This window comes from Pseudonaja textilis, chromosome 2 (genome assembly GCF_049901715.1).
Source record: "Pseudonaja textilis isolate UNSWEBS1 chromosome 2, rPseTex1.2, whole genome shotgun sequence".
NCBI lineage: Eukaryota > Metazoa > Chordata > Lepidosauria > Squamata > Elapidae > Pseudonaja > Pseudonaja textilis.
In genome coordinates this window covers 120851333-120860900 of record NC_141991.1, presented here as the reverse complement: position 1 = coordinate 120860900, position 9568 = coordinate 120851333, and the positions used below count along the sequence as shown (strand labels likewise).

Here is a 9568-nt window from a genome sequence, read left to right as displayed (position 1 = left end):
ATTGTTACATACAAATTCAGAAAACTGAGTTGAATAAACCATGGTTATTAACCATTGGTTAACATGATACAAATAGAAACTTTAGGATATGGTATGCCCCAATATGCACATATATTGGATTATACTACGGTAGGTGCGGTATGAATATTAGACTGATAAAATAAATTCTAACCTTTTTTTTCAAAATGCCATTGTTAACACTTTAATAAAACAGTGATCTCACCATAGACTGAAAATAGAAAAGACACGTGTTCAATTCACATATTTGGTTTTGAACCTAGTAGATTGTGTGAACCCTGCCCCTATAGGTTATGCTTAAGCAAGTGTGAGTTCTACTGTGATGTGAAGCTTGAACGCCAACAAAAACTAGCCAGTCTATATAGCTCCAAGTTCACTATAGTGTTTCACTTAGCATACCCAAGTATCTGAGAATGACCCCAAGCACAGACAGTAGAGTAAGGAAGATGACGTTGTTGGAGTTTCTTAGGAACATGCCATTAGCTAGGCAGAAGGGGCTGAAGCACTTTTAAAATCCAGTACAATTGGATAACATTTGGAAGCAGTTAGGACAGATACTCCCTAATTCACTTCATATAAGAAGGGGGAGGAAATGCGGTACAACCAGACTTGTTATTGTTCTGTTATAGCCATTTCAATTAAGGTAGTTTTAGCCTTTTAGAGGAACTAATTTCCTTGTCTGGTCTATCAAAAGGAGCCAATTAAACGATACTAGACTCCAAACAAAGATAGATCTGGAATTATCATTGGTACACCAAATGTTGCCTGGCTATGCTAAATGAGACTGAGTTAGTGTCAGAGAACTCTACTATGAAAATAAACAGTTGCCTAATAAAATGTACTAGAGGTGAAAAGATTGCTTTTGTCTCAGAATATATTGCAGCTTCACCCCAGCGACTTTAAAAAAAAACAAAACGGAACAGTGTATGATCTAATTTGAGGACAGTCGTGATTCTGTTTCCCTCCCAGGACTGATGTGTTTGAAATGCATCTTGAATCTAGATCAAAGAGATTCTCAGAGACAAAGGTAACATAGATTATATCATCAGGGCTGCTGCACTGTCCTATTTATATGTGGGAGAAAATGTTTTAATTAGCTAATTCATCAGCAGTAACCTCCAAAGAGGGTCACATTGGCACACATAGGATGAAAACAACCACTTTTAATGTATTCCTCAGACAATGCTGCCAACTTCAAAAAGAATCTTAAAATTGGTTGGGAAACAAATTTAAATTTATTGCTCAGTATAGTTCTTCATGTAATTTTTTTTGTGGGCTACTTGCCTTTCCAATTACCCCTGTGGGTCCGAGTATAATAAGTATTATGAACAAATGAGAACTTCTACAAGCTTTAAGCTACTTAAGTAGACATTTAATTCTAATCTATCACAAATACAAAATATGTTTACAATATTTGTCACCTACGAGATGATCCTATAATGTCCAATTTTATGCCTCTGCAAGTTAGTATTTTTCTGAATTAATCCTCTTCTATCCAGGGTCTGATTTCTGTGAATTAGGTAATCACAATTCTAAATTGTATATAAATAATTTCAACTGTTAAATATAAGATATTAAAATAAAATTGTTATTGTTTGTCTCCAGGAGATAGGTTTCCATTAAAAACATGGACTTGCTCATCGTCTGTCTTCCTCGCATCTTTTCAAAACATCACACACCAGGTAGACTGTTTATTGACGACCGCCTCCTTATTCATTTCTAACATTGATTTATACTTTTTGAAATAGTGCTCATTTTAATTGCCTTTTGGGTTGATTTGATGTGAAATTTTGAAGTTTTCTTATACCGTCCTACTACCAATGCTCTAATCAGAGATTTACAATCAGCTGGTAATTGTAAGGCTTTGTGAGGGAATAATATTTAGAATGTATATCTTATGGTTGAGTAAGTGGGAGTACTCAGTCCATTTTCTAACCATGGACATTTCCACACTGCCAACCACTTTTATTTCCCAATCCCTCAAAGCAATTTGAAAACTGTGGACTTTGCAACTGTGGCAAGAAGAATTAGTTCATCTGAGAGCGAAAAAGGGAATAGAAGGAGAGACTTGAACAACAGCGTTTCTATCAAGCCATCTCCAGGACAGAATGAAAATAGCTTGTTTCCCTTATTCCCATTTTGGGGAGTGCATGAGGTTTTTTTTCCTTTGTGTGGAAAATTCAGTTTTACTTATTAAACCTATATTCTTAGGGCCCCATGTCTGGAATTAAGTGCCAGTCACACAGTTTCACAAGCCCACATGATACATATGTCCAGTTATTCTAACAGCAAATAATTATAATTTAGAGAACCATCTAAATCCATAAAGACGGGTCACCAACCTTGTAACATTTCAGAACAGATGAGCCAAAATAAAAAGAACAATGTAACATCCAAACTCAGAAAGGGGGAAAAAGCGAAACGTTTGAGCTTACATCAAATTAAAAGAGCCTTTCCAAGGATCTTATTAATCCAATGGGGGGTGGGGAGAGAGAGAGACAAGCTTTCGGACTTTTTAAAAAACGGGCAAGACGGGAGCCATACTGATTGGAGAAGAGACAGATGATGGTTTTTGGAACCCTTGGGTGACATTCTTTGATCGATGGGAACGAAGCCTGCCAACTCTCCAATTATACAGGTAGGGCAGAAACTATCGGATTCCAAAAAGTAAGTTCATTTATTTAATCTAGAACAGTTTTGTGATGGGGAAACAGTGTCTCAGACAACAAAAGCAAGACGATCGCGTGGCTCCAAAACACTTGAAAATCCCTATCGGGATCTGCAGACTTGAGGTCACAGCTGGGTGGCCTGAAACCTCACCTCGTTATTTCTCATTTCTTGAAATTGACCTCACACGATTCCTGTTGGTTTCTACTTCCAACAAAAGCGGGCTGATCGCTTACACGGGAATCAAACTGGTGTTTGGCGCAGGGAGCGTAAATTCACCCGCTATATATCCTATTAAGCAAAACAGTAAGTCAAGAAACAAAAACTGTGCGTTGATGCAAAAGAAAAAGCGGCATTTAATTGTTAATTTACGCATATATACAAACAACAGAAGCTGCCCGAACTTTACAAGACTCTGGCCTGTATACAACTTTAAAAACAGGAAACAGTAACGCAGATACTGAATTAGCATACAGCGTTTCTCTTTTTCAGGGGAAACCCACGCGTTTCGATTTTACGCCGGAATTTGCGCTTGAGGAATCAGCCATCGAATCGCAAAACAATAATAAATCGATATCAATATTTATACTGAACACCAATGTGTGCCAGGATGGGTTAACTCAGACATTCCTAATGCTTGTACTCCTGCCTTCTATTTTTGCTTAGGCTTGGGACACATAGAAAACCCTGAGGTCTTCAGAGCAATCTTAAGTTAACCCATACTGGCCCACGTTCCACTTCGTTCCCCCTGTTACGGGATGGGCTGACAACCGTAACGCTCTTTAGTAAGGAGCAAGCCGGGGCTACTTGCTCGCAGCCGCCGCTGTTCAAGAAGCTCCCGCACACTTTACTCGGGGCTGCCAGACACGCCCCGCCGCTTTCCTTTCACGATACTAAGCGCCCCTTTCTCGATGCTCTCGAAGTTCGGCTGCGCCGCCTTCTCTTCCCTCTCACCATTCCAAACGCCGGCTGCTCCTTTTTAACACGCTAATCGATACGCTAGGCGTTCGGGTTGGTTCCTGCAATTCAGGAATCTCCGGATCGAGGCTCTTTCTCACCCCGCCCGGCTACTACGCTTCTTTCTCATCGCTCCATCGATCGGCTCGGCCTTCTACCCACTCGCCTTACAACGGAACGAATCCCTCGGAGCGCGTTCGATCCGCTCCGGGCTCGCTTCTCTTCGCCTCCTCTCCCCCCCCGCCAAATCTCCTGACGGAACGAATATCCTGGGCGCTTTCCCACCCCACCCACCCTCATCTCTGACCACTCGAGCTTCTCGACGCTCTTCTTCCCGTGCCTGTCTCCTAGCAGAGGGACCGGAAGTGGCTCGAGGAGGGGCGGGGGGCTCGGTCCCTCCTCAGGTGAAGGCGCTGCTGATGGAGCCGCCGTTGCGGAGCCATTGAGCCCCCCCCCCACCCCCACCCCCCCAGCGGCTGGGCCGGGGGGGCCCTCCCCCTAACGAGAAGCGACCGGGCTTGGAACTCCGTAATTCAGGTGAGGCACGGTGTACGGCGGGAGGGAGGGAGGGGGGGGGGGGCGGACAACGAGTAAGAGAAGCAGCCGGGAAAAGTGGGGAGACGGAAAGTGGGGCTGAGGGAGTAGAGTGGGAGACGGGGGGCGTGGGGGACAGTTGGGGCAGATCTCCGGGCGGCTTGGAAAGAGGGGCTCGGAGGCGATGATGGGAGCCGTGGCAAAGTGGGGCTGCCTTATTCGGAGTCACTATTGTAAGAGGTGGTAACTAAGGAACCGCTTGCCAGTAGGGAGAAAAGGCTCGGAGGAAACTTGGGCTGCGCCTTGGGGGAAGCAAGGGTTTGCTGGGCGAGGAAAACAAAAGAGGGATTGTGTGGGTGTCTGGGGGGCAGTTGGGAGTGCAGCTGATCGTGGGTGGCGGAGGAGGAGGAGGAGGAGGCGGCGGCAGGCGAAGTTGCCGTTCTTGAAGTGTGTGTTTGGGGGGTGGTGAGCTCGGTTCAACGGACTGGGAAAGGCAAAAGGAAGAAGCGCTGGTCGTTCCAATCTGCTTTTGGCCCGAACTGCTTTCAAAGCAATCGCGAGTCTTTGAAGTCCTCTTAAGTGATCAATACTTCGGAGTACTGCCTTGTATCGAAGTTACAAATCGCAGGGTATTTATTTATGCGTGTTTGGAGATTTGGTTTTCACACACCGTAGCGAAACATATGCCAGAAATATGTTTCCAACTGTACTGGCTTTGTTGTTGTAGTAATTAATTGGTTACCATGTAATATTTATCTTCAGGTGCATCTTTGCCTGGAAGGGACGGTATTTTGGAATGGTGCTTCTGTTGCATAATGCTCGGTTTTGTTTCTTTGGGGTGGCGGGGGGAGAAAACTCTTATGTGCATTAATTGTCGACATGGGGTGGGATAAATTTAGCTGATATTAAATCTAAGATGCTCTAAAGCTGACTTATATAAGCCCGATTGCCTGTGTGTTTTAGTGTGTTTAGTGGAGAGAAACTGCCTCTTGCCGATAAACTTGGCTAGCAGCTACTTGTAGTTACTCTAAACTCCAATCTTGTGCATGTTCCACTTCTTGCTGTATTCAAGTTTGTTATAAAAAAAATAAGGCCTTTCAACTTTAAAATATGAGGATACATTTTTTCTTCTCTGTGTATAGGCATGTGTGTTTGAGAGAGATGAAAATAAATAGCAGCAAATGCCAGTATCTCTGAAAAAGTAGTTGAAGAATAAATAAACCTGTTGAGCAATGAATAGAAAGTTAATTTTCACTATTTCCTACTCTTTTTAACTTGAGGACTTCTTTGCTAATACATTGGGACATGCTTTTGGGAGATGATGATTATTCAAACCAGTTAAAGGTCAAAGTGTAGAGGCTACCTTGTTCTGGGACCAATGGTTTATGTGAGTAGAAATCAACACGATAGCATCCAGTATCAAATTCCAGTTAGCATAGCTCTCAGGTTTGGATGCTTTGTCATCTCTAATTAATAAAGGTTTGCTTTGTGGCAGTCAACTGATGCCCAGCCAGCTTTTGTCACAGTATACTTACTTAAGTGACAAGTTCACGTAGGACTTTCTGATTAATACTTCTGCTATGTTGGAGAAGTTGCTACTATGATTGTCTTGATGAATCATTTGATCACTCCTAAGTTTTGGGTGAGTTTTTGCACATTATACAATATAGAAGTTATGGAAAATATGTTCAGTTTTTGAAAACTAGTGATCAAATCAGATGTTCAGTGTTATGAGTGAGACAGTATCTACTTTCAAAAAGTATGATTTGTGTGTCTAAAATGCTCTTTTCTAGTTGTTGAATTACCCTATAAAACATTTCATTCATTCTCCAGACTCTATATAGAACGTTAGTCTATCAGGTAAATGAATCTTAGGGTAGTTTTAAGATTGTTTGAAGGGAGAGATTTATTTTAGTAGAAATTGGTAGTTTTCATGTTTTCTTTGCTCCCTAATGCTAGTGATATGCCATGTTAGTTTCTAATCAGTGATAGTTTCTTTGTCTTCATGGAAACTACAACTTGCTGACTTCAGGGTTTTAGTGTTTAATATGATTTAATATGAATGGATTAATCAATTTATGAAATGAATAGTTTCTTGTTGCTGATTAATTTTTCCCCATCACTTAGGGAATTTTCTCTTTTCAGATCTAATAGCCTAACTTTATACAAGTTTAGTAAGAAGTAAAGTCCACTGTGTTTAATAGGTCTATAAGATAGATGATGGTGGTTTTGCAGTTTTTATGGCTAAGAATGTAACTCCGTCTAACTAGCTTAAGATAAAGATTTTTACTATGGACATACTACCTAATTTATAGTTCTGAATCCAAGATGTTGTATTGCATCCCATACAGGTTAAAAATCTGTAATCATGATAAATGAGTGTGTGCTTTATTTAATGCTTCCTGCAAGTGGCTGCAGTGGAAATAGTGTATCTTTAATATTTCAAGGGTTTTTTTGTTTAGAAATGATGGGGTTCTACATGTTTTAGAAATTGTCACTTTCCAAATATTATTTTGTAGTCTCAAGTTCAAGAATCCTTTTTGGGAACTTTGCTCAGACTGGGTGTCTAATGACTGTAGCAAGATGTTGTATGGAACCAAGTTTTCTTTGAAGCTGTACCAACGTAGTTGGAAAATTACTTTAAATTATGTAAGTTGCTCTAAATTTTAATGGCCTTGATTATGCATATTATGGGTAACTATGGTTCATTGTAATAAATTTTTCAGTAAAATAATGTTTCTATTTTTGCCATCTTACTACTTTCCTTTAAATTTTGGGACAAAAGGCATTTAAAAATGGAATGACCAAATGGTTATTTTACTTCTATTTCTGTGTGGTAGAACACACTAAGATAAGTTTTGACTGTTTAAAGATGTTCTATGCTACTACCCATTATTGCAAATCTGGACACATGACTATTAAGGGTTAAGAGAGATGTCTGGGGGGGATATTGAGGCCATTTTCCAGAGCATCCTTTATAAAAATAGATGAAATGTGGCTCAGGAATTCCAGACCATCTTTTAGGGCAAGCAAAACAGAAAAGTTCAGAAATGGTGGGTTGATTTAAAATAAAATGGAATATGAAATTTATCAACCAAGATTTTGTGAACTAGGAAATCAATGCTATGAATAATGGATTTATGGAAATATCAAATAAGCCAGATAACGATTGAATCTCTCTCATTTATGGCTATTTTTCCTATTGAGTATGATTAAATTTATCACACTGTCTGAGATTCAGACAAGCCATCTGCCCCATTCAGGTTCAGCCCAACCAAGTAGAAAACTTAGAGAGAAACTTCTTATAATGTCATATTTCTGAGAGACTTGGTGCCGCTTTTTTCTAGAAAATGTCATAAATATGAGCCAAGCATCTGAATTTTGATCGTGTGACCATGGAGATGCTGCAATAGTTGTAAGTGTGAAAAGTTACTTTTTTCAATGCTTTTTTAACTTCAAACGGTCACTAAACAAACTCTCATAAGTCGAGGGCTACCTGTATGCGGCATACAGAATTTGTTTTTTCAAACTCAGTTCTGTTCTTAGGAAGAGGATGAAATGGGAATGATTTTTTGTGAATATGTTTATATTTGGGTGTAAACTTTTCCGGTTGTTTTTTTTTTTCATGGAAGAATGAGGGGAAAATATTTCAATCTTATTTCAGCAAAGTTGTAACTGATTGTATGACAGTAGAACCTTCCAATTTTTCTGTGGAGGCTGAATTGAGGCAGTAGGAAGGAGCTTTTTACTTTGGACAAAAGCATTTTTAACCTAGTCACTTGGATGGCCCATGCAATTTTAGTCTGCCAAATGAAATTACTGTATTTTTTGAAGTATAACATACACTTTTTCCTTCCCCAAAAGTGGGTGGAAATGTTTGTGCATCTTATACAGTGAATGTTGCTGAAGCCCCGCCCACCCACCGGTCCCCACCCTTCAGCCTCTGCCTCCCAGCAATTTGCCTCCTTGCAGCAAACAGCAAAGAGCCTGGTCAGCTTTAGCACAACCTGATTAGCACAAGCAGCTGATTGTCGGTTGGATTGGCCTCCTGATGATCAGCTGTTTCAGGCTTCAGGGATTGTCCTAGGCTATTGCCAGCTCCGTGAGCCCCATTTTCAGCCTGCACCTCCTGTTTTCGGCCTCTGTGTGCCCGGTTTTCAGTCTCCACATCCCATTTTTGCTCTCTGCGTGCCCCATTTTCTGCCTGTTCTGATCTCCGCTGCCCGGAACGAGCCTAAAATGGGATGCACAGAGGCCAAAAACGGGGTGTACAGAAGCTGAAAACGGGATGTGAAGGCTGAAAATGGGGCGTGCGGAGGCTGAAAACTGGATATGGAGGCTGAAAATGGAGTGCACGGAAGCTGTGCTAAAACTGACCAAACTTTTTGCTGTTTGCTGCAAGGAGGCAAATTGTTGGGAGGCAGAGGCAGATTTTTTTTCTTGTTTTCCTCCCCAAAAGCTAGGTGCGTCTTATACTTCAGAGTATCTTATACTCCGAAAAATATGGCATATGTTCCTGTGTTGTCAACTACCAATAAGCAGATTACAGCCAAAAGTATACAAGAGTGGTGGACAAAAGGACATAAGAAAGCACTGGTAAAAAATTGCCCTAATTTATTACCTTTATTGTTTATTTATTTAATAAATTTGTTATGTAGTGTGATACTGAGGTAGTATTGTAGCAGTGGCCTTTTTCCAGGTGGCCTTTTCCATTATATGGTCTATGTGCCACCTAATTTGAGCTCAGCTTTCTGAAACTGAGCAGCTTGCAACTTATAATCATTTTGTAAATCCTGGTATATAAATATAATTTATCATGATCTCTATTATTATCCTGGTGTTCCTAATATATTTGTTATGCAGCAAGCTGATGCTAGTGATGCCGCCCAACTATTCACAGATTTTAGTTGATTTAATTCACATTCATTTTCATATTGCAACGCTAGAACAATTATAAAGCAAAAAGCACGCTTTTATTTTCAGATAATCTATTAATGTCATAACAGAAATTTTAACATTATGATAATTTTGAGGGGAAAGAAGAAATACCTCCTTTAAAATTGCAATTGCTATTTGCATTTTTTGAAAGTAGTTCTACGGGTGCTATTCTAGTGCTTGATAATTTGAGTCAGCTTCTTAGGCTACTTTGCTTGTACACGTCTACCCATTTATCTGGTAATAAATGCCTTGAACTCAGTGGAACTTGATACTGAGTGATCTACAATATATATGAGATTGGTCTATAAACATTTTTATCGTAATTGTTATTCAGTAAATATTTCAGTTTTAATTTTTGTACACTGTTTGGGACATCGGATGATGTAGGATGAAGCCATGTCAAAGACCCAGAGAGAAAGTTATAGGTACCAGCTACAAATCTGAGTGAGATCTT

At 40.2% G+C, this 9568-nt stretch overlaps 1 protein-coding gene across 4 annotated transcripts in view; it reads left to right on the top strand.

Moving 5' to 3' along the window:
- Positions 1–3816: 3816 nt before the first annotated feature.
- Positions 3817–9568, top strand: part of IKZF4 (IKAROS family zinc finger 4) — a 63311-nt gene continuing 57559 nt past the window's right edge. Inside the window, exon 1 of one of the 4 annotated variants that reach the window (XM_087925084.1) lies at positions 3817–4179. The gene's annotated coding sequence lies outside the window, so the exon portion shown is untranslated. The remainder of the gene's footprint in view (positions 4180–9568) is intronic. The other 3 variants (XM_026711113.2, XM_087925083.1, XM_087925085.1) reach the window with 3 other exon arrangements.